The 25,646-nt window shown below is 42.8% G+C and overlaps 1 protein-coding gene and 1 non-coding gene across 4 annotated transcripts in view; one reads left to right on the top strand and one right to left on the bottom strand.

Annotated features, from left to right (window-relative positions):
* Nucleotides 1-25,646, bottom strand: part of LOC140465743 (gap junction delta-3 protein-like) — a 50,530-nt gene that overhangs the window by 17,766 nt on the left and 7,118 nt on the right. Inside the window, exon 1 of one of the 3 annotated variants that reach the window (XM_072561436.1) lies at nucleotides 24,258-24,305. The exons of the other annotated variants lie outside the window; for them this stretch is intronic. The gene's annotated coding sequence lies outside the window, so the exon portion shown is untranslated. Of the gene's footprint in view, nucleotides 1-24,257; nucleotides 24,306-25,646 lie in introns of those variants that run through there. 3 annotated transcript variants of the gene reach the window in all.
* Nucleotides 25,407-25,598, top strand: LOC140465954 (U2 spliceosomal RNA). Its single transcript, XR_011955200.1, has one exon. It is a non-coding gene; the product is annotated as a U2 spliceosomal RNA (small nuclear RNA).

The raw sequence follows: 25,646 nt of genomic DNA, 5'->3' as shown, positions 1-25,646 counted from the left end.
CCCACCCAGACCCAACTCCTTACCTATTCCCATGACGCAGCATTTCCCATGGCTAACCCATCTAGTCTATACATCCCTGGACACTATGGGCAATTTAGCATGGCTAATTCACCTAACATTCACATCTTTGGATTGTGGAAGGAAACTGGAGCACTTGAAAGTAACCTATGCAGACACAGGGAGAATATGTATGGAGTTTGCACACTCTCAACTCCATACTAAGTCACAGTGTTACGCTATGAATAACTCACCTAACCTACACATCTCTGGATGCTATGGGCAAGTCAACATGGTCAATCCACCTAACCTGCATGTCTTTGGACTGTGGGAGGAAACCAGAGCACTTGTCCTTTTTGTTCCAGTTCTGGAAAGTATTCCACAGAATCGGTGCCATTTTCCAGAAACTGGGACGATGCTATGATTTAGCAGTGCCAGATGTCGGAGGCTGAGGGGTGATCTTCTAGATGTTTATAAAAACCATGAGGGCATGGATAGGATGAATAGCCAAAGTTTTTTTTCCCTAGAGTGGGGGAAATCGAAAACTAGGAAGCCAATGTTTAAGGGAGGAGGAGAAAATTTAAAAGGGACCGGAGGAATAACATTTCTCACACAGAGGGTGGTGTGTGTCTGGAATGAAGAGTTTAGAGGGATATGGGCCAAGTGTTAGCAAATGGAACTAGGTCAGATTGGGATGTCTGGTCAGCACAAACGAGTTGGACTGAAGGTTCTGTTTCTGTGCTCTATAACTCTCTGATGCTACATTGCTTTCTTCCTTCTACACTGGGTTAATATCTCAAGGCTAACAACAGAAGGAATATTTAAGAACAAAATCACATTAAAAAAATCCATCAACTTTCACCACTAAGACCAATAATGTCATCAACTCTCCATTTCAGCTCCCAATTCTCCCCTCCCCAAAACAAAATGCTCTAGGCCAGAGGTTTATCCAAACTGTGAATTCTCTATGTCATTATCCTCATAAGAAATTCAGTTCTTCTCTCTATTTATTTATTTCCTCATCTTGTGGATGTTGATTTGTCCTGGGGTACAGCTGCAAAAGTGACAGTAAAGTGACTGGAATCCCAGTCAAGTGGTCATTGTAGACATGTGACATTAGTCAATGAGTGCGGCTCCAAACCAGAGTCATCACTGAAATATTCCTTTCCCCAGGTCTCTCTCGATTCCTGTATTAACTGAGTTACATCAACAGAATGACCATCTTCCATTGTAGCAGGAATGGATGCTAAATGCTAGCTTTGGCAGCAGCACCTACAGCACTGCATCGGAATGGTCCTTGACATCTACACCAATGCACTTCAGGCGAGGACTGGGCAAATCACTGAAAAGGAATCATAAGCTGATTCTTAATATCACAGTAGTCCCCAGTTTGAGCTCAGCAGAGATCAGTCATTGAACTTCCTGTCAGCAAAAAGTGTGGCGCTGGAAAAGTGCAGCAGGTCAGGCAGCATCCAAGGAGCAGGAGGGTCGACGTTTCAGGCATAAGCCCTTCATCAGGAATGTCAGCAGCAAACTGTTCAGTGAGATTAGCAACTAAGATCACTACAAGAATGGCTTGTTCTCCTCCACACTACATGTTATTCTGACTTAGGAACATGGGGGGGGGGCAATAGCCCAGTGGTAGATTGCTGGAGTGTTAATCTAGGTAATGTTCTGGGGACCTGGTTTCGAATCCCATGGCAGATGGTGGAATTTGAACCCTTAATAAAATCTGGAATTAAGAGCATAATAATTACCAAAACTTTGTTGTTAATTGTCAGGAAAAACTCATCTGGTTTACTAATGTCCTTTAGGGAAGGAAATCTGCCATCCTTACCTGGTCTGGTCTACATGTGACTCCAGACCCACGCAATGTCGTTGAATCTTATCTGCCCTCTGGGCAAAAAGAGATGAGCAATAAATGCAGGCCTAGCCAGGGACTTCCTCATCCCATGAATGAATATAAAACAAAAAAAAGGAACAGAAACTGTCGCCTCAGGCGACTCTCTGTGTGGAGTTTGCACATTCTCCCCGTGTCTGTGTGGGTTTCCTCCGGGTGCTCCGGTTTCCTCCCACAATCCAAAAATGTGCAGGTCAGGTGAATTGACCATGCTAAATTGTCCGTAGTGTTAGGTGAAGGGGTAAATGTAGGAGTATGGGTCTGGGTGGTATACGCTTCGGTAGGTCGGTGTGGACTTGTTGGGCCGAAGGGCCTGTTTCCACACTGTAAGTAATCTAATCTAAGAAACAGGCCATTCACCCTGGCGAGTCTGCTCCCCGGTTTGGAATTACAGGGAGACTCCTGTATCCGCAGAATTGTTTTCCACGGTTTCAGTTACCCACGGATCACTGCGTCCTGAACATGTTACAGGGAACCCAGGAACCAGGAGGCTGCCAGGAATGTACGGTTCCCATTGAAATGAATGGCTTCGCTCCTATCCCTCACAGATACGAAGGGGATGACTGTATGTTATAGTTCCTTCACTGGTGCCAGGTTAATATCTTGAACTTTTCCCTCCAAACCTGCACTGTGGGTGTACCCAGCCATCAACAACTTCAACAGTTTGAGAAGGAGATTCACTCCAGGGCAATTAAAAATGGGCAACAGATTTTCACTCAGCCAGCAACAACCATATCCTGGGAACAGATTAAGCTTAATGAATTCTGATCAGTTTTTCTGTCAAATGTATTGCTAGACTTTACTTTTGTCCATTTGTTTGGCTGTTTCTAGCTATGGTTATTCAGAAAAAAATCTTGGAGTATACTTCCTGCTGACAGAGCCAACAAGTATTGTTCCCCCAGTGTTAAAACTATATCACTGAATTGCTATAATTAAGGGTGGATCGTTATACCAGTGTAACTCTGAACCAGCTATCAATAGATGTAGAGATCAGGAGAGATATGTACAGAGGGAAGAATAGTTCAGTGATGACTGTCCCTGTGCTTTGACCCGAGGTTTCTCTGCACCTCCCAGCTACCAACTAACTGCTTCAGGATCAAATTACAGAGACAATCTCAGTTGAAATAGAAATAGATTCTTTTAACCTCGATAGTCACGTCATTAGAGCATGGAAAGAAACAAAGTTAAAAATCACACGACATCAGGTTATAGTCCAATAGGTTTATTTGGAGGTACTAGCTTTCGCAGCTCTGCTCCTTCATCTGGAGATTCCGAAAGTGAGTGCTTCCAAATAAATCTGTTGAACTGTGACCTGGTGTTTTGTGATTTTTAACTTTGTACACCCCAGTCCAACCCCGACACCTCCAAATCACGGAAAGAAACATTCCTCTCTGAGCAGTAATATTGTCCCAAATCTCAATGATTACCTTTACTTCAAGGCTTCTTACCCCTTCATCATCTGTCTATTCCTTTTATGCCATTAGCTAGTTGTGTTACCTTAAATGGTCCAAAGTTTTATCTTTGATTAAAACAAGCATCAGTTCAAGCAGAGAAGCACATTTTATCTTCTGGACTTGAGAGCTTGTATTTTTTCCTGGAAATATCCATATTAAAGCAAATCATAAAAATGAATGATTATGCACAATAAATCCACAGGGGCCCTGTGATCAGTAAACTAACCAACATGGAACTCAGAGAAAACAAAGACATCCCGAGTTTGACCACAGCAGTTACTGGATATCTGTGCAACACCTAGCCACTTTATGTAATAGTGCGATTACAGGTGAGAGAATAACAAAATGGAAGGGTTTCCCATCAAAGACTCTCAAAGGGGTGTCTGGTTGCTTCCCTGAAATGTCACCCAACCAAAACAATGGGTTTCATCCATATTTGGATGCACAACATTTAGCTCAGGCCTGCTGTGGGAATCTTTGTCAAACGTATCACATCTTGACTTTGTTCTAAATAGAGAAAGATACAAAACTGGATTCTCGATGACGGTTCAGATTTATTCCTTGTAGATCCCAAACATTTTGGGGGTTTAGATGCAGAGTTCAAAAGGAGGTGTAGCTTTCTTTCATCCACCACAGTTACATTGGCTTCATGTGGTTGGTATGGCTCCTTATGTAACGCAAAACCACCACTGCAAAAGTGCAGCTCCATTGTAGTCACTGAATATCAGGATAGCCTTTATTAATATGGTGCAAGAGGGTATTACAATAATAGATTCTTCAGCTGAAAATGATCGGAGAGCCTGGAGGTCAAGTATATATCCAAAATTACAAGGTAGCTTCAGCCCAACGTGCCTGGGCCAACTACAACTGATTGTAAAGAGTCAACCAAAGATGCAGACAGCCACCCAGGATGGAGTAATTATAACTGGGAATATGGGGTTCTTGTGGTTCGGTGGCAGTGTCCCCACCTTGGAACCAGGACCTCTGGGTGCTCTGGCTTCCCCCCACAGTCCAAAGATGTGCAGTTTAGGTGGATTAGCCATGGGAAATGCAGGTTTACAGGGATAATGTAGGTGGATGGGTCTGGTTTGCAGCAATTTCCAGTTTTCCTTCTGATTTATAGCAACCACAGTCATTTCAGTTTTTACAGAAAATAAGATGATATCTTCTTCACTCACATTTTCAGCATATCTATACCATGGGCCAAACGTGGAACTGATCAATGGAACCAGGAGGTCCAAGTTCAACTTCCACCTGCTCTAGAAGTGTGTAATAATATCCCTGAAAATATCTATAACTGGAAATGTACAGAAGGCCAGAGTTAGAGGAGAACAGATATCTTAGAGGGCTGTGAAGTTTAAGGAGATTATCGAGATCGGGACGGACAGACCATAGACTAATTTGCAAATAGAGGTGAATATTTAAAAACCTAGATGCTGCGGGATGGATTAGTTATTTGAAAATTCCACTGAATGTGCAATGTTAAGTGTCTGTGTGTTTGATACATAGCAGAAGCCAGCTTCTAAACTGCATTTCCACAGCAGGGTGCCCATTCCCATACACACACTGTCATACCTCACTGGGGAATGCACTGGGATCAAGCCCCACCTATAAAAGTAAGATAGCTTATCCAAGTAAAACAAATTCCCCAATTATCTGTCTTCAGGCTGACTGAAAGCACAGACCAGATTTCTGAACATGACAAGAATCACTATTTATTATAAATAAATAGGTTCTAGTTATAACTATGAATCGTGGACATATAACTCTACTGGTTAAAACTAACTTCTTATACAACTCCCCCTTTACAGGGATACAAACGGGTGGCCCGGTGGCTCAGTGGTTAGCACTGCTCCCTCACAGTGGCAGGGACCTGGGTTCAATTCAACCCTCGGGTGACTGTCTGTGTGGAGTTTGCACATTCTCCCCGTGTCTGTGTCAGTTTCCTCTGGGTGCTCCGGTTTCCCCCCACAGTCCAAAGATGTGCAGTTTAGGTGGATTAGCCATGGGAAATGCAGGTTTACAGGGATAATGTAGGTGGATGGGTCTGGTTTGCAGCAATTTCCAGTTTTCCTTCTGATTTATAGCAACCACAGTCGTTTCAGTTTTACAGAAAATAAGATGATATCTTCTTCACTCACATTTTCAGCATATCTATACCGTGGGCCAAACGTGGAACTGATCATCACGGCAACAGTTGGTTGTATTTCTCATTTATATCATTCTGTTCAAGGTCAACAAGTTTCATTTACATAATGCCTTTGACATAGAAAACTGTCCTGACATCACACATCATATACAAAAATAAAAAGCCTGGGGTATGGAATGGTAACCCCATCAAGTAGCACAAACACTGTAGAGTACATATCGCCCAGGAGCGTACCCAACCTATTTAGTCTGATGTGCTTTGTGAAATCTCTCCCATTACAAAATTGAAAAGAACCTCTTCCCTAAATTTATAAACCATCATACTTGAAAGCAGTTTTTGTTTTTGGAATATATTTTCACTGTATAACAATTCAGTAACTTGCATGTTTCACATCAACTTCAAACACCTCCAACTATATATTCCATCCAATCCTCTTAATTCCACCCATTTGCATTTTGAGCAGCAGCAATTCCAGGTTATGCTGAGAGCCAGTGACCTTCCTCATTGCTCTAAGTTATAGCCCACAGTGCAGAAAATGGAGTGCATTGTTGTCTTAGGTTTCAGTGAGCGTTCATGATTTTCAAAACGCTGTCCATCAGCTGAGGGATGACAGTTCAAATTAAATAAAAGCTTTACATGGATTATAGAGAAACCACAGCACAGAATATAGACCATACAGAAACAGAAATTGCTGGAGAATTTCAGCAGCTCTGGCAGTATTTTGCGAAGAGAGAAACAGAGTTAATGTTTACAGTATGCTCACTCTTCTTCGGAACAATTCTGAAGAGGGGTTACTGGAATCAAAAATGTTAACTGTGTTTTCTCCCCGAATATACTCCCGGACCTGCTGCGTTTCTCCAGCAACTTCTGCTTTTATTTCAGTTTTCCAGTATCCACAGTTACCCATTTTATTACAGAATATAGGCCACTTAGCTCTCTAATCTATGCTGCTTATTATACTGAATTCTAACATCTTCTCATCCTCACTTCACATAAAAGTCTCAATATATTCTTCTAGTCCTTTCTCCTGCATGTACTATAGCTTTCCCACAGATGCGTTTACACTATTTGCTAAACTGCATCATGTTCTAACAACTTTTTTTAATGCATTTGTGGGACTTGGGTGTCACTGGCTGGCCAGCATTGATAGCCCATCCCTATTTGCCCTTAAGAAGGTGATGGTGAGCTGCCTTCTTGAATCACTGCAGTCCACTTGCTATGGGTTAACCCACGATGCCAGTAGGAAGGCAATTCCAGGATTTTGACCTGATGTCTGTAAAGGAACGCGGTATATTTCCAAGTCAGAGCGGTGAGTGGCTTGGAGGGGAACTTGTAGGTGGTAGTGTTCCTACGTACCTGCTACCCTTGTCCTTCTAGATGGAAGTGGTCTTGGGTTTGGAAGGTGTTGTTGAAGGATCTTTGGTGAATGTCTGCAGTGGATCTTGTTAGTACACACTGCTGCTACTGAATGCTGGTGTAGGAGGGATTGAATGTTTGTAGATGTGGTGTCAATCAAGCAGGTTGCTTTGTCCTGAATGGTGTCAAGCTTCTTGAGTGTTGTTGGAGCTGCACCCATTTAGGTGAGTGGGGAGTATTCTATCACACTCCTGACTTGTGCCTTGTAGATGATGGATAGACTTTGGGGTTTTAGGAGGTGAGTTACTCGCTACAGTATCCCTAGTCTCTGACCTGCTTTTGTAGCCATTGTATTCATGTGGTGGGTCCAGTTGAGTGTCTGGTCATTGGTAACCCCAAGGATGTTGACAGTGGGGATTCAGTGATGGTAATACCATTGAATATCAAGGGGCAGTGGCTACAGTGTCTCGTAATGGTGATGGTCATTGTCTGGTATTTGTGTGGTGTGAATGTTACTTGCCACTTGTTGGCCCAAGCCTGGATATTGTCCGGATCTTGTTGCATTTGAACATGGACTGCTTCAGTATCTGAGGAGTCACAAATGGTGCTGAACACTGTGCAATCATCAGTAAACATCTCCACTTCTGACCTTATGACAGAGGGAAGGTCGTTGATGAAGCAGCTGAAGATTGTTGGGCCTAGGACTACCCTGAGGGACTCCTGCAAAGATGTCCTGGACCTGTGCAACCATAACCATCTTCCTTTGTGCCAGGTATGACTCTAACCAGACGAAAGTGAGGACTGCAGATGCTGGAGATCAGAGACAAGATTAGAGGTCGGGCAGCATCCAAGGAGCAGGAAAATCGACGTTTCAGGCAGGAGCCCTTCATCAGGAAACTGTGGACGTAGTGGGTCTAACAGGGATATCCCCAAACTGAGCTGCTTTTGTAAGGCACGAAAATCTGGGTCTGTGATGTCAGAGGCCAGGGAGTATTCATGACAGCTGCAAATCTTCACTCAGCTCTTTAAAGTCATTTCCTCAAAAATCAATGTCTTGTTTAAACCTCCCCATTGTCCACAGTCTGGTCTCTGATGAAGGGCTCCTGCCTGAAACATCGATTTTCCTGCTCCTCAGATGCTGCCTGATCTGCTGTGCTTTTCCAGCACCACTCTAATCTTGCCCCATGACTCTAAGCAGTGCAGTGTTTGCCCCCGATACCCATTGGTTCCAGTTTTGCCAGGGTTCCTTGATGCCATACTCGGTCAAATGCAACCTTAATGTCAAGGGCTGTCACTCTCACCTCACCTGTGGAATTTAGCTCTTTTGTCCATGTTAACTCTGACAATTATCCAGCAATTTTTAGGGGAATTATGAGTGACTCTTACATTTAATGTTCCCTAGTTTTACAAAAACCAACAAGAGACACACATTCTCTATCATCCTAATCAATCAATCGCCTTTCTAATTTTAAGGCCTCTATTAGATCACAACTCCGCTTTCTCTTTTCTGGAGAACAGAAACTGAACCTGCTCAGTCGTTCTGGATCAATAGGAACTCTCATCTCTGGCATTATCCTTGCAAGTGCATTTTTTGCACCATCCCTGTTTAAAATACAGAGACCAGACTGTGCACAATGGGGGGGGGGTGGTTTAAACAAGACATTGATCTTTGAGGGAATGACTTTAAAGAGCTGAGCGAGGATTTGCAGCTGTCATGAATACTCCCTGGCCTCTGACATCACAGACCCAGATTTTTGAGCATTACGAGAGCAGCTCAGTTTGGGGATATCCTTTTTAGGTTCACTACATCCACAGTTTCACGTTTCAAACGTGATCCATCTTTACTCCAACCCAGCAAGCACACACTTCAATCCCATCGAGTCCTGCGTGCTTTCAGTCTGCCGCTCCCACATTCATACTTCATACAAACGGAGTTTTAAAAGATAGAGTTGCATTTATATAGCACCTCAGGTTATTGCAAAGTGCCTCATGTTCTCAGGTTTTTAAATTGTGCTTTACAGCCAAGTTAGTATTTCTGAGGTATAGTCAATGCTGAACTATAGGGACCACTGCAGTTCATTTTCACACAGCAAGCGTCCACAAACAGCAATGAAGAAAAATATTAAATCATTCCTTTGGTTCAGGAGGTTTCAGCCTTCATCTGTTTGGCGGTAACTTAACTGTTAAAACTGTTTTCACTGAGACACAGATGGAACTTGAACACGGGTTGCAAAATGCCTCTCTATCTTACGTCTTGGCTTCAATGAGATGAGAATTTACAAAGCCTTTCAATAGTTTGATGGTTCCTGTGAGTCAAGTTAGATTAGACTAGATTCCCTACAGTATGGAAACAGGCCCTTTGGCCCAACAAGTCCACACCAATCCTCCACCCAGAAGGATGGGTGGAGTAACCCTCCCAGACCCATTTCCATCTGATTAATGCACTTAACACAATGGGCAATTTAGCATGGCCAATTCACCTAACCTGCACATCTTTGGACTGTGGGAGGAAACCGGAGCACCCGGAGGAAACCCATGCAGACACGGGGAGAACGTGCAAACTCCACACAGACAGTCGCCCAAGGCTGAAATTGAACCTGGGTCCCTGGCTCTGTGAGGCAGCAGTGCTAATCACTGGGCCACCATGCCGCCCCCAAATGTTATATTGACAACTTTTTCTTAAGATTGTTTCTTATGTTCCTACTTCAGGGGAGTGCAAAATGAAAAGATTTAACCACAACTCTTTTCAGCAAGGGTTAAGTTTTGTATACCTGGGCCAAGGTACAGTGAAGACCGACAATATAGTCCGACTCACAGGAAATATAACTCAAGACACAAAGGCCAAATACAGGATGCTTCTTGAAGAATTCTGCCAGGTCCCAGTCAGTAATCGAAATATGAATCAACTTCTTTAATGAACACTCAAATTCTTAAGTATATAAATCATGTTCTTGCTTCCCTTCAACTTTCTTTACTCCAGTGAAAATGAGTCCACTTTTTATTCCACCCCCCTTTTGCCCTGTGACGTAATGTCACATTCAGCCCTTCCCCCAGAAGTCTGGAATTATCCAGGCCACTCTTCCCAGCACTATTTCTAAAAGACAGCTAACTAGCAGTACTAGTGCTGTAAACATAACCTTACCGGCGATCAGTATAGAGTCAGCATAGTTCGTTTTTTAAAAACTTCTGGTCAACTGCCCTCGTTATGGATTCCAGAACATGTGTGTAGGAAAGCGCGCTACATATCATCACTGTCTATCATCAGCCAAGCGCAGGGGTTTCTCCTCAGCAACAGTGTCAGTTGCAAACATCCATCAGGGACCTTTTTTTTTTCTCTCCTTATTTAGGAAAAGCCATTCGAGGCTTCTGAAATTAAAACAAATACATTCCACCCACATTAGAACAACTTCCCAGCAGCCAAGTTTTCTCAGCGAGGTACTTGCTCGATTGAAATTTTCCATATCACATGTACAAATTCTGATGAGGAGGGAAAAATAAAAGACAGGAGACATCGAAGTGTTGAAATTAGGAGTGGGAGCAACAGTGTCAGAAGTACTGGAGGGAAGGTGTGAGCCACCAATGTCGATACAGGACATCAAATTCCTTATTTTAGGCCTGCCATTGTAGGAAGCTATTGAACAGCGTTCGGGAGGAAGCCACTCAAAGCACTCTCACTTACCACATTTTAAGTTGTCTGTTATATAGCATTGCTGACAGAGGTCAAAAGCAGGTCACTTATCTGCCTGCTTCATTTTCCAGTGAAAGTTAATTGAAGCTAAATCCAGTGTCACTGGGAGAAACAAAAACGTTTTATTGGAAATCTCCAAACTTCCAAAAATGTAGACTTAGATGTCAGAGGTTGCTGCTTCAACTCATAGTAAGCTACAGCAAAAACTCACAAATAAACCAGGGACTGGATAGAGCCATGAATTAGTTGTTGAGAGAGGTTAGTTTGAAGCAGGGAAGGAAACGTGACAAGAAGTCTGAACCCAGCCAGGAATTCCTTAACATTTTAAATTTATATCAACACACTGAATGCAGAGGTCATTTGGAAAACATTCATATCCTGTGGGGTTGAATTACTTTGGATGTGTAGCAGGATAACAGGCTATTCGGCCCAACCAGTCCATTCTGGTGCTTATGTTTCAAAGCTTCTTCCCATCTAACTAACAACGTTGTCCTCTATTTCCTTCTCTCTCTTGTACATCACCTCGCTTCTTTCTCAATGTAATGGTAACTGTGCCTCCCACATACTTTCCCCATTGTGACATTCTCATCTTGAAAATCACCAAGAAATCGGGGAAGGGAGAATGGAACTGTAGGACCAAGATGGATGGAAAACTAGGAGATCAGTGAAGGGGAGGGAAGGGGAGGAAGGCAAAACTCTCAAGGACCTTTTTAAAAAAATGTACATTTTCATTGAGTCTCGTGGAACAAGAATCAGGTTTCCAAAATCAATCTGTTAACTCAACTCTACCATTAAAAGATGAAGGATTTAAAGGGGCCTTGTAGTTGTTAATTAATTCTCAGTTCAAGCCCCACGGAAATGACTGAGGCATTGAATATCAGATCAACATCTTGAACCACTGACAGAGCTCATGATGTTCTGTGTAGCTCATTAGTATCTAACTGACACTTACATTCACTTCATCCTCTCCATCCACAGTCTTAAGAGGCAAAAAAATAAGTTGAGATCAGATGCTATCCTGTTGTATGATGTAGAGCTATTTGTCAGAATCATCATCTGACAATTCTTCTGAGGTCATCTTCACATGAATCTTTTTTCTTTGCACTTGTGTGCAATTCACCTTCTTTCAATTTACTTTCCACCTTCCCCCCACCACCAAACCACCACTAATACACTAAGATGATGGGAAATTCTATTCCCATTTTTTGTAGTTTTTAAAATTTTATAATCATAAAGTTGGTTACTGACTATAGATACAATAATTCTGGATGATTTAAAGGGCTTCTCTGATACCCTAGCTGCTTAAAGGCATTACTTGACTTGGTTTCTGGTCTGTGTTCCAGTTAATCTCAATGTTTAGGTCATGGCATGGTCAGGGGAAAATAGTTTGGGAACATGGACAGCATGGACTGGTTGGACCGAAGGGTCTGTTTCCGTGCTGTATGACTCTACGTCTCTATTATCCTCCTGATCACTTGAGACACTCAAGTCTAATAGTCTCAAGCCTGCTGTATATTTCAATTAGATTACAGCTGATGGTTGAGCAACACTGTTTTAGTACTGATGATTTGCCACATTTCTTTCACTAACAAGTGTTTTTACCTTGCTCAATATAGTCCTTTCATTGTACATAACTGGAGTATTTCATTGAAGCTTCTCTCCCTTTCTTCCTGAGCTCTGACGTTAATAAATAACTGAAGTAAAGTGCTCATATTAGGGCTTCAATGCATTAGGTACTTTTCTAGAATGGCTTTTCTGCTTCTCTGAAAGATTGAGGTGCAATATAACATGTAATACTCTTTCCCCAGCACCTATTGTACAATTGCTACTCTTTCTTGTTTGGATTTTCTGTTCGATTGTCTAGTTTTTTCATTGTTTTGCCATTGAGACTCTAAGGAGTTCCATTCTATCACAAATCCCCTTTCACTTTCACAGAAGCAGGGACTGAATATTTCAAAGCCACCAGACAGTACAAAGTTGGAGAAATAATTTGTATAATTATTCTCTGCTGGTTCCCATAGGACCTGGCTTTTTTTTTAAAAGACAAAAAAATATATGTTCCCAAATATAGCTGTACACTTCTGACACAAATTTCCAAGTGCTGCCTTCATGCTCTCAGACAAAAAGGCAAGTGGTTACGTGACTATGACAAGTAACAGTGTACACAAAACAATGCACAAAGACATTTCTCCAAACTGAAAACATCGGCTAAAAAATCAATCTATGTTTTGGGGGGTGGGGTAGAGAAAACAGAAGAGGGAAATCTAAAATCCCAGGCACAGGAAGGTGCTCCTCTTGTTGAAATGCAGGAAGTAGGTTTCTTCACTTAACAGTCTTGTTCACCTAAGAAAAACTCATGCCCTGCACCCTATCACATCTCTTTTATGTAGCAGTACAAGCTTGGAGATAGTTTTGTTAATCCTGAAGCAAAATATTTCTGCTTGAGCAACATAAACTTATGCTGTTGATACCAACCACCAAAACCACAAGTTTACTTTGACCAAGGTCAAAAATTTATCTAATCCATACTGATTAAAATGTTTGTTTTGAGAAATAATAATAAGCCATTGCCTCAAGCCTTTGCATAATTCAATTAGATCACAACTGATTGTTAAACTATATAGGTTCAGTACTGCTGATCTGCCAACTCCTTTTGCTATCTATAAGATATCAGTTGCATGACACTTATGATTTTGTGCTGTAAATTCTGTTTCTTGTGATCCTAGCTGATGAAGGAGCAGCGCTCTGAAAGCTAGTACTTCCACATAAAGCTGTTGGACTATATCCTGATGTTGTGTGATTTTTAAACTTTGTCCACTCTAGTCCAATGCCAGCACTTCCTCATCACGGCTACAAGTATTTTGACTTTGCTCAAATTGCTAGAAAAAGACAGATTTTGCTGAAGCCTTTTGACTTGTACTCATCAGGACAACTCACAAGAATACCACCTCACATACATTAAATACGTTCTTGCTAGAACATTTTTGTACTTTCTGTCTAGTTACCCTGAGAATATGGTGGCTGATCCAGTAGTGATATGTTCAACCACATAGGTTGACACTAAAATCATATGTAGACCGATCAGGTCAGGCTTACAACAATCCAGCAGCTTTGGTGGCCCTTTTTTTAAAACCCCAGTTGAATACATGATTTCTGGATTGTCATTCCAGTAGCTAAACCAATACATGGCAACATGTCCCTGTGCTACCAACAACACACACACAAAAAAACCTCTGAATAATAAGCATTTATCCCCACTATTGCATGGATGTTGATATGTGTTCACTGAACAACCTGGACCACAATGAACAAGAAATCGTCTCAATGTTACAAAGTGCCTGCTATACACCTGACAAACATGAGATACTGAAATGAAGGAATTCAAGTAGGCAAGTCACTTTGGAGTGTCTCTCCTGACATCTGATCCACAGTTGGCTACAAGACCCCGACAGATGTTTTGATGGCTCTTGTCATGGCTTGGGACAATCAACTACAACTTCAAAACTAAACTGGTCACATTTGCCAAGGCCCAGTAACCATGACTCCCTGGATCTTGACATCGATTAGATTTAGCAAGTCTGGAAATTTTTCTACAAGGTCCAGCAAGACAATTAGCTCAATATGAAAATCAACTCTGTGGTAAGCTAGAGAAGTGATTGCTGGGCCTCTTACTGAGATATTTGTACCATCGATAGATACAGGTGAGGTGCCAGTAGACTGGAGGTTGGCAAACGTGGTGCCACTGTTTAAGAAAGGAGGTAGGGACAAGCCAAGGAACTATAGACCAGTGAGCCTAACGTCGGTTGGAGGGAATTCTGAGGGACAGGATGTACACGTATTTGGTAAGGCAAGGACTGATATGGGATAGTCAACGTGGCTTTGTTCATGGGAAATCATGTCTCACAAACTTGATTGAGTTTTTTGAAGAAGTAACAAAGAGGACTGATGAGGGCAGAACAGTGGATGTGATCTATATGGACTTCAGTAAGGCATTCAACAAGGTTCCCCACAGTTAGCGAGGTTAGATCTCATGGAATACAGGGAGAACTAGCCACTTGAATACAGAACTGCCTCAAAGGTGGTGGAAGGTTGTTTTTCAGACTGGAGGCCTGTGACCAGTGGAGTGGCACAAGGATCAGTGCTGGATCCACTACTTTTCATCATTTATATAAATGATTTGGATGTCAGCATAAGAGGTATAGTTAGTAAGTTTGCAGATGACACCAAAAGTGGAGGTGTAGTGGACAGCGAAGAAGGTTACCTCAGATTACAAGGGGATCTTGATCAGATGGGCCAATGGGCTGAGAAGTGGCAGATGGAGTTTAATTTAGATAAATGTGAGGTGCTGCATTTTGGGAAAGCAAATCAGAGCAGGACTTATATACTTAATGGTAAGGTCCTTGGGGGTGATGCTGAACAAAGAGATCTTGGAGTACAGGTTCATAGCTCCTTGAAAGTGGTGTTGCAGGTAGACAGGATAGTGAAGGCGGCATTTGGTATACTTTCCTTTATTGGTCAGAGTATTGAGTACAGGAGTTGGGGGGTCATGTTGTGGCTGTACAGGACATTGGTTAGGCCACTGTTGGAATACTGCGGGCAATTCTGGTCTCCTTCCTATCGGAAAGAAGTTGTGAAACTTGAAAGGGTTCAAAAATGATTTACAAGGATGTTACCAGGGTTGGAGAATTTGAGCTATAGGGAGAGGCTGAATAGGTTGGGGCTGTTTTCCCTGGAGCATTGGAGGCTGAGGGGTGACCTTATAGAGATTTACAAAATCACAAGGGGCATGGATAGCATAAATAGGCAAAGTCTTTTCCCTGGGGTTGGGGAGTCCAGAACTAACGGGCATAGGTTTAGGGTGAGAGGGGAAAGATATAAAAGGGATCTAAGGGGCAAGTTTTCACACAGAGGGTCGTACATGTATGGAATGAGCTGCCAGAGGAAGTGGTGGAGGCTGGTACAATTACAGCTTTTAAAAAGCATCTGGATAGCGATATGAATAGAAGGGTTTGGAGGAATATGGGCCAAGTGCTGGCAGGTGGGACTGAATTGGGTTGGGATATCTGATCAGCATGGACGGGTTGGACCAAAGGGTCTGTTTTCGTGCTGTACATCTCTGTAACTTTATGACTCTCATCATTCTCCATGCCACTGCATAGCGAGGCAATAAATGGTTGACTGTGGGAAAGAGGATTATGGAAAACTATACTCATTAGCCAGGGGTGAAAAATTTCCTCTTCTGGTCTGTTCTGTGAATTGTAACAGTCTGGATGATTTATTTTGTTTAGTTCTACAGAAGAACTTTAATAGGATGTATGGAATGTTTCCTTATGATTCTTAACTGCAGTTGACTGGCTTTTACAGCTCTACAATCTTTTACAAAGTCAATCATTCAAGGGTGAATGACCCAGAATGCCTTTGACCCTGTGGAAATTGGAATTTCTCTCATTCGCTGAATTATGAGTCTTTTTGTTGAAGAGTTTCAAGAACAAAGAGACAAAAATGTGAGTTTTTGGACCAGTTTAACTGGAATGACAATCAATGCAATGTGGCTATACCATTATTCTGTGCTTGACTATATTGATCATAGGCCTTTAAACTTATGATGGTGTTTTCTTTCCCTCAGTAACAGGACTGTAATTCATACTGATGTAGGTATTTGCAAGCACTGTCAGCTCTTCTGACCCAGAGTGTTTGCCGCAAGTATGTATCCTTCAATTTCCCACGTACCTCACTGCTATAACGCGTTGATTTCATGATTTCTACCAAATCGACAGCAGTCAGTTGTGGCTGACTGGTCACACACTTGCCCTTGGACCAGGAGATTATGGAATGAATTCACACTGCCAGAACAGTACTGAGGGAAGGAAAGCTGCATTACTGAATGTTCTGTGTCTCACGTGAGATATTAAACTGAGTGCACAAGCTGCTTTCTCAGGTGGAAATTAAAGGTTCCTCAGCAAAATTTTGAAAAACAGCAAGCACTTCTTCTCACTGCACTGGCCAATATTTTACCCGTAATCAACATCTCTAATCAAAATAGCTTATTTGGTCACTACCGCATTGCTGCTTGTGGGAACTCATTGTGTGCAAACTGCCTGTTACTTCCCCTTATTACAATCGTGACTACACTTAAAAGGAACTATTTAGGTCATCCCGAGATGAAGAAAGCTGCTGTGTAATAGTTAGTCGGTTTGTTATGCTCAGAATAAATAGGTATGTTGCTCACTCTATTGCATGAATCATAAACATTATTTAAATTAATGATATTAAAAGCAGTTACAATTACATTCGTGAAATCAAATTTAAAACGTAACAACTTACATTCCTGCAGGGCCTATTATATATAGAAACTTTTCCTTGTGTGTTATAGATGAGCAGACAGCAAGTGCCCGAGGGGATACAGGTAGCATACAGAGCAAGAAGGCCACATAAAAGGAAGGGTAATTTTCAACACAAGGTAATGAACTATATATTTCTTTCTTGGCACAATCATGATGAGCTCAATAACTTTGCTGTACAATTGTAAGAAGACTCATAGAAATGTAGAAGATAGGATCAGGAGTAGGCCATTTGGCCCTTAGTGCTTGGTCCACCATTGAATATATTCATGGCTGATCCATGTCATACCAATAGCAATGTCAGTAATTTCCCCTCAATAACAAGGGCTTCCACCTTAGCTGCCAGTCTCCTGTGTGGGATTTTATTAAAAGCCTTCTGGAAGTTCATAAACAACATTGATTGAGGTACCTCTGTTCTTCACCTTTATCACCTCTTCAAAACGTTAAAGTTTAGCAGGTGTGACCTACCCTTTGTGAATCCATGCTGACTCCCCCTCATTAACTGGAATTTATGAGGTGATTAGTTGACCTATCCTCGTTTACAGACTCCAACAATTTCCCCAACTATTGAAGTCAGGCTGACTGATCTGTAATTCCCTGGTTTCCTCTATTGGTCTTCTTAAAGAGCAGAATGACACGAGCAAATTTCCAAACCCATAGATACAACTTCTGAAACCAGGGAACTCTGAAAGATTATGGTGAGGGCACCGGCAAAGTGCTTTCCTACCTCCTTTAACACCTGTCAATGAAAACTGTCAGGTCCTGGGGATTTGTCGCTCTTCAATTCCATTCATTTCCTCATTATTGATGATTTACTTCAGCTAATTTTATTTAGACCCTGTCCTTGATCCTCTGTTAATTTCTTTGGGACTTCCAGCAAGCTCTCCTCCTTTTCTGCTGTGGATGCTGAAGCATAATAATCGTTCAGTGTGTCTGCCATTTCCCCATGGTCATTGACAATATCCCCAGTCTCAGCCTTCAGTGGGCCAATAGTCCTCATCACCAGCTGCTTTCCCTTCATTTAATTATAAAATTTCTTCTTATTGTCCTTTATACCCCTTTCAAGTTTTCTTTCTTAATCCTTTTGAGCCGCTCTTATAAATCACTTTGTGGCCCTTTGTTGGTTTTTGTACTTGTTCCATTCTGAGGGATCTGTACTTTATCTACATTTTTATTAAGCCTTTCTTTTAATTTTATGCTGTCCCTTACCTCCTTCGATGTCCATTCTTTTGTGACAAACTGCTTCTGAATAGCATCTAATGTTTCTTTGAACAGCTTCCACTGTTCCTTGGTTGTCCTATCCAGTTTACTGTGGACAGTCTCTGTCTCATCCCATTAAAGTCTGTCTCTCTTATATCCAAAATTCTAATATCTGATATTTGCTTGTCTCTTACAAATGCTACATGAAGCTCGATGATGTTATGATCAATCTTTGACAAATGCTCACAAACAACTTAGATTTGTATTTCCCATCACATGCAGCCATAATTGCTTTGCTAAACCAGGACTTATTGGCCATTCCTAATTGCCCTGGAAACAGTGTGATGAGCTACCTTCCTAAATCACTGCAGACCTTGGAGATGTAGGGACATGGAAGTGCTGACTTGATACAACAGACTAGTCCAGTAGGGGGCAGTTCAAATTCAACCACCTTGCTGTGGGTCTGGAGTCACATGTAGGTCAGACCATGTAAGGATGGTAGATTTCCTTCCCTAAAGGGCACTTGTGAAATGGGAATGTTCACATGGTCACCATTAGACTAGTTTTAACTCAAATTTCACCACCTCCAATGGTGACATTCAAGCACATATCTGCAGAACATTTGCCTGACAATCTGGATTATTAGTCAAAATGCGTGGCGCTGGAAAAGCAAAGCAAGTCAGGCAGCAACCAAGGAGCAGGAAATGTTGATTCTCCTGCTCCTCGGATGCTGCCTGACCTGTGGTGCTTTTCCAGCGCCACACTTTTTGATTCTGATCTCCAGCATCTGCAGTCCTCCCTCTCTCCTAATCTGGATTATTAGTCCAATGATATTACCACTGTCTCCCTAAATTACACCCTAAAGGAGATGACAAGAGGCATCCAGGTAACTCTTGCCCCCAAATAACCCCTTCAGAGTTTTAACCAAAGATTTCTTGCCTGGAACTTTTAAAAGTAGTTGTTACGTCACACCGAGACCAATATCGCCCCTAAACTGTGTGGTGAAACAGTTTCAAGTTTCCATGCAGTTGCTCAGCAGTGGCATGCCAATTGTGCACTGACTTCCGGTTCCAGAAGTTAGTACCTTGCACAGACCTCGGAAGGCAGTACAGCCTTGAAGAAAATTAAAGATAATGCTGATTGAGATACCTTGCTTTACATGCTTATGACACAAAAAGAGCCAGCTGAACCACAGTAATAGAAAAGAGGGTTTTCGCTAATTTCCTTAATTGCTTGAACTGCTCTTCCAGTGGAAGCCTTGTAACACCTGACCTACAGCGGCAACACTGTGTACCATCTACACAATATCCTTTCTCCTTTCACAGCACCTTCTAAACCCACAATCTCTACAACCCAGGAGGGGGGCAACAGGTGTCTCGGGACACCATTACCTGCAAGTTCAACTCAAAGGCAAAACAATCTAATCTAATCTAATCTAATCTAATCCTAACTTAATACAGTACCACTGTTCTCTCACTGCCACTGGATCAAAATCCCAAAAACCCCCTTCCTGACCAATCTGGACACTACAGCAGTTCAAGATGATTACTCACCACAATTTTCAAGTGGGACTGGACAATCTGCTTAAGCTGAAGTATACTGTGCTAATTTTAAAGTTCGATACAAACACAAAGTAGACTTTTGCAGGCAGATTACTCACCAAGTGTCAACATAGCTACTGTTTTTCTAAATTGAAGGAGCGCTCATCACTTATTATTAATCAAAAGTCCAGGTATGAAATAGGTGTCTTTTAGAAATATAAAACCAACACTTAATCCTGCCTCAGATGTGATATTGTCAGCAAGATCTGATTCTGAACCTTGCCCCCAATTCAATTCTTGGAAAAAAGGGAGGCAAGCCTTGGTAGAGAACAAAGTCTCATGGGGCTAGTGCAGAGATACACATAAAAGGAGAGAGAGAGAGAGAGGAGTTGGTTTATAGATACTACAGATGTAAACGTGGGTTATATTGTTAACTGCACATTTTTTTTCCATTTCTACAGGGTATGTACAGAATCATAGAATGAGAAAATAAAGTCTTGTACAGTACTTCAGGACAGATGGGTCAGTGCAGATTTGAGAAGTTACACATTTGATCCATTCTCACGATAGCTTTTGGTTAAATTCTTTCGTGATGGTTCATTTTATTGTTATTCCTTTTTCTAGTTGCCAGTCTGAGGGCAGGGGGGGTTTCCAAAACTCAATCCTTCTGGTTCAGGGTGGGAATTCCACCATTCAGCCAGTAATCCTTTCATCTGATGTGAATATCCTGCAGGATGTTAACCCTATGTTTAGAGAGTACCTTCTCATCTCTGACCGCCTGGTGTGTCTGAACTGGGACTCAAACATTTCATCTTTTGATTCAGCCAAAGCCTCACTCTCTGGGAGCATATCCCTTTAAATTAATCAGGGCTACTGAAGAACATGGCAAAGGCTCATCTGAAAGTCTTTTGATTTTATTTTTAGATCTGTGCATGGCTGGCTGCCGAGAAGTACTCAGTCCCGAAAAGACAGGAGGACAAGGAGAGATTGAAATTAGGGCTATCCACTCAACCTACATAACTCTACAGAAGTAACACATGGTAACTGTTCTTTGGACAGGGAGGAATTATTTACTCCAAAGGAAAGGGGAGGGGAATAAACTTATGTTATTCCATTTGTGTGAAAATATAGGATCAAAAATTTGAATGCAAGTTTAAGAAAGAATGCAGGCATCACAGCATTATTCAAACTGATTTTGATTTTGCAAACTACATAAATGGCTCCTCCAATCAAAGTCAAAGGGAAAGAATGTCAGTACACAGACATTAAATCTGTGCTGATAATATTAATCTCAATCATACTCCAAAAAAAAAATCAACCAATAGAAAGATAATGTGGAAATGACTATCTGTGGCCAGGTCTAACCTTTGTCGACAATTTTGGAAGTTTGCTTGGAATCATACATCTATTTTCTTGACCAAGAAGCACCTAACTTCCATATTCAGTTCAGCTGGAATAAGATAAAAGTTCAAACGCTAGGATGGATACAATTCCAGTAACCTTCTTATTAGGTGACAATCCAGTCAAAACAGTGGAGCTAGTGACAATTTACTTACTGACCATTAGACATCTTCCAATGGAAGCTGCACTCCTGACTGTACATTGGAGACGGTGTCACAATCTCAAAGCTTCAATCTATCTGCAATATCCACACTCGTACCAGAGTCAAAATCTTGACTAGACATCAAAATAATGAATCTATGAATTGATGGATTGGATTCCAGTGATTCAGGTCAGATACAGGAAATTGTGAAGCAAGTTACTCACATCCTGACTTCCCAAAGCCTGTCCATCATTGATAAGGCACACATAGCTTGTTATGGAATTCTCCCTATAGGAATGAATAAGTGCAACTTCTTCAACAGTTATCACCAGTCAGGACAAGGCAGCCCAGGTTGACATCCTAATCATTTATCTTAAGTATTCACTCCCTTCACCCTCAACTACAGCAGCAACACTGTGTACCATCTACACAATATCCTTTCTCCTTTCACAGCACCTTCTAAACCCACAATCTCTACAACCCAGGAGGGGGGCAGCAGGTGTCTCAGGACACCGCTACCTGCAAGTTCAACTCAAAGGCAAAACAATCCTAATTTAATACAGTACCATTGTTCCCTCACTGTCACTGGATCAAAATCCCAAAACCCCCTTCCTGACCAATCCGGATAATACAGCAGTTCAAGATGACTACCCACCACAATTTTCAAGTGGGACTGGACAACAAATTCTGACCTAGCCAGCAACACCCAATCACATGAAAGAACGAGCGCACAAGTAAAGGTTAAGCATCAGATCAAAATCATAAATGAAATGTGCGCCTGGATAATCAACCACTGATGTTCCAAGTGATTGATGCCAACTATTCTACTCTGAGAACCTCATGTGCCAGGTTGTGTCTGACACTGTTGGCACATTCACCACAATACCATTACTAATAAGGAAGAGACTTCGAGGAAGGTCAGAACAAAATGGATTGGATATAGTCCGTGAATAATGATGTCTCAGTAACTAACTCATTGGGATGGTGCAGCTGTGCAGACTTCTGGAATGCTCGACAGTATGTGCACATTATGCTGAAGGGATGTTAAACATGAACTATAGTTGACTTCAATACATGGAGTTTCAAGGTAGATGAAAGATGAAAGAGGCTAAACGCCAGCTCGCAGACACCTCCTCCTACTGCCCCCTTGACCATGACCCCACCTCCCACCACCAAACTATCATCTCCCAGACCATCCATAACCTCATCTCCTCAGGGGATCTCCCATCCACCATCTCCAACCTCACAGTCCCACAACCCCGCACCGCCCGTTTCGACCTCCTGCCCAAAATCCACAAACCTGACTGCCCCGGCCGACCCATTGTCTCATTCTGCTCCTGCCCCACCGAACTCATCTCTGCATACCTCGACACGGTCCTGTCCCCCTTAGTCCAAGAACTCCCCACCTACGTTCGGGACACCACCCACGCCCTCCACCTCCTCCATGATTTTCGCTTCCCCGGTCCCCAACGCCTTATCTTCACCATGGACATCCAGTCCCTGTACACCTCCATCCCCCATCACGAAGGACTCAAAGCCCTCCGCTTCTTCCTTTCCCGCCGTACCAACCAGTACCCTTCCACTGATACCCTCCTTCGACTGACTGAACTGGTCCTCACTCTGAACAACTTCTCTTTCCAATCCTCCCACTTCCTCCAAACCAAAAGAGTAGCCATGGGCACCCGCATGGGCCCCAGCTATGCCTGCCTCTTCGTAGGATACGTGGAACAGTCCATCTTCCGCAGCTATACTGGCACCACCCCCCACCTTTTCCTCCGCTACATCGATGATTGTATCGGCGCTGCCTCGTGCTCCCACGAGGAGGTTGAACAGTTCATCCACTTTACTAACACCTTCCATCCCGACCTCAAATTTACCTGGACCATCTCAGACTCCTCCCTCCCCTTCCTAGACCTCTCCATTTCTATCTCAGGTGACCGAATCAACACGGACATTTACTATAAACCGACCGACTCCTACAGCTACCTAGACTACACCTCCTCCCACCCTGCCCCCTGTAAAAACGCCATCCCATATTCCCACTTCCTTCGTCTCCACCGCATCTGCTCCCAGGAGGACCAGTTCCAATACCGAACAACCCAGATAGCCTCTTTCTTCAAAGACTGCAATTTCCTCCAAGACGCGATCAACGATGCTCTCCACCACATCTCCTCCACTTCCCGCTCCTCCGCCCTGGAGCCCCGCCCCTCCAATCGTCACCAGGACAGAACCCCACTGGTCCTCACCTACCACCCCACCAACCTCCATATACATCGTATCATCCGTCGTCATTTCCGCCACCTCCAAACGGACCCCACCAACAGGGATATATTTCCCTCCCCTCCCCTATCAGCGTTCCAAAAAGACCACTCCCTCCGTGACTCCCTCGTCAGGTCTACATCCCCCACCAACCTAACCTCCACTCCCGGCACCTTCCCCTGCAACCGCAAGAAATGCAAAACTTGCGCCCACACCTCCCCCCTCACTTCCCTCCAAGGCCCCAAAGGATACTTCCATATCCACCACAAATTCACCTGCACCTCCACACACATCATTTACTGCATCCGCTGCACCCGATGTGGCCTCCTCTATATTGGGGAGACAGGCCGCCTACTTGCGGAACGTTTCAAAGAACACCTCTGGGACACCCAGACCAACCAACCCAACCACCCCGTGGGTCAACACTTCAACTCCCCCTCCCACTCTGCCAAGGACATGCAGGTCCTTGGACTCCTCCATCACCAGACCATAGCAACACGACGGCTGGAGGAAGAGCGCCTCATCTTCCGCCTAGGAACCCTCCAACCACAAGGGATGAACTCAGATTTCACCAGTTTCCTCATTTTCCCTCCTCCCACCTTGTCTCAGTCCCAACCCTCAAACTCAGCACCACCTTCCTAACCTACAATCTTCTTCCAGACCTCTCCGCCCCCACCCCACTCCGGCCTATCACCCTCACCTTATCACCCTCACCTTAACCTCCTTCTACCAATCGCATTTCCAACGCCCCTCTCCCAAGTCCCTCCTCTCTACCTTTTATCTTAGCCTGCTTGGCACACATTCCTCATTCCTGAAGAAGGGCTCATACCCGAAACGTTGATTCTCCTGCTCCTTGAATGCTGCCTGACCAGCTGCGCTTTTCCAGCAACACATTTTCAGCTCAGATGAAAGAATTATCAAGGTTTTCTTCTCTTTGTTATCCAACAACTCCTTTCAGAATCACATAGGCGGACAGAACTGGACTAATTTATAATTCATCTCATGGTTGAATAAACGGCTGAAAGTGAGCCTCGCCCAGCATTGATTCAAGTGCGTGCAAGTGTGGGAAGGGAGTAAGTGTGGGAAAGAGAATATCAAAAAGGAGAAAGAATTCTAAATTCAGTTTGAGAAAGAAATAACCTGTTAGTGAAGCCATCATTTGGTTGCAGAATTCAGGTGACATTTACAAACAGTACTGGCTTCATTTTTGTGGTTGACTGGGTCATTAACATTCCAAAATTATGTTGCGTATCTGGAACGTGAGTGTTGCTGGCACGATCAGCATTCGTTGCTGTTCCCTGGTAGCCCTTGAGAAGTTGGTGGTGAGCTGCCATCTAGGGAAATGATGGCCTAGTGGTATTATCGCTAGAGTGTTAATCAGAGACCCAGGTTCAAATCCTGCCACAGCAGATGATGAAATTTTAATTAAATAAAAATCTGGAATTAAAGGTTCAATGAAGACTATGAATCCATTGTGGATTGTTGGAAAAAACCCACCTGGTTCACTAATGTCCTTTAAGGAAGCAAACTGCCATCCTTACCTGGTCTGACCTACATGTGACTCCAGACCCACAGCAATGTGGTTGATGCTTAAATGCCCTCTGAGCAATTAGGGATGGGAAATAAATGGCGTCTATCCAGTAACGTCCTCATCCCATGAATAAATAATAAAAAAGAACTGCTGCAGCCTATGTGCTTTGTCGTGTAATTTGTATTGTCCAGCAAATAAAATAGCAGGAATGCAACCAAGTAAAAATGGATCTCTTTAGGTAATATTAGAACAGAGGTTGCTCATTGGAACTCAGTTTTGTCACGGGAAGAAGAAACATAGCATGTTACAAAGTTGCCCAACTTTAAGAAGTTAACTTGGGCTGATAATGCTCATGAATGCCTCAGTCACTACATGGGCATTAAAATTAACTTTTTTGGAAAAATTGCCACTCAACTAACTCTACTTCAACAAAATAATTTCAAAGTTAAGTTTGTCTTATATGAGCATTAGCAAAGGCAGCAAACAGGAATTAAGATCAAATGCAGTTTTTGTTTTCATTAGTTTAATAGCTGATGCGTTCTTTATCTGGGGACCATACATTACATTGAGTTTTGGAGCAGGTAGATGGTTTATGGGCTTCTCAGGGCTCGTGATGCAGTGGTAATGTCCCTACCTCTCAGCCAGGACGCTGGGCTCAAATCCCACCTTCTCTCCCCAAAATCTCCT

The sequence above is a fragment of the Chiloscyllium punctatum genome, chromosome 42 (assembly GCF_047496795.1).
Source record: "Chiloscyllium punctatum isolate Juve2018m chromosome 42, sChiPun1.3, whole genome shotgun sequence".
In the NCBI taxonomy this organism is placed as follows: domain Eukaryota; kingdom Metazoa; phylum Chordata; class Chondrichthyes; order Orectolobiformes; family Hemiscylliidae; genus Chiloscyllium; species Chiloscyllium punctatum.
The sequence above is the reverse complement of the archived record's forward strand: the minus strand, read 5'-3'. Positions and strand labels throughout refer to the sequence as shown.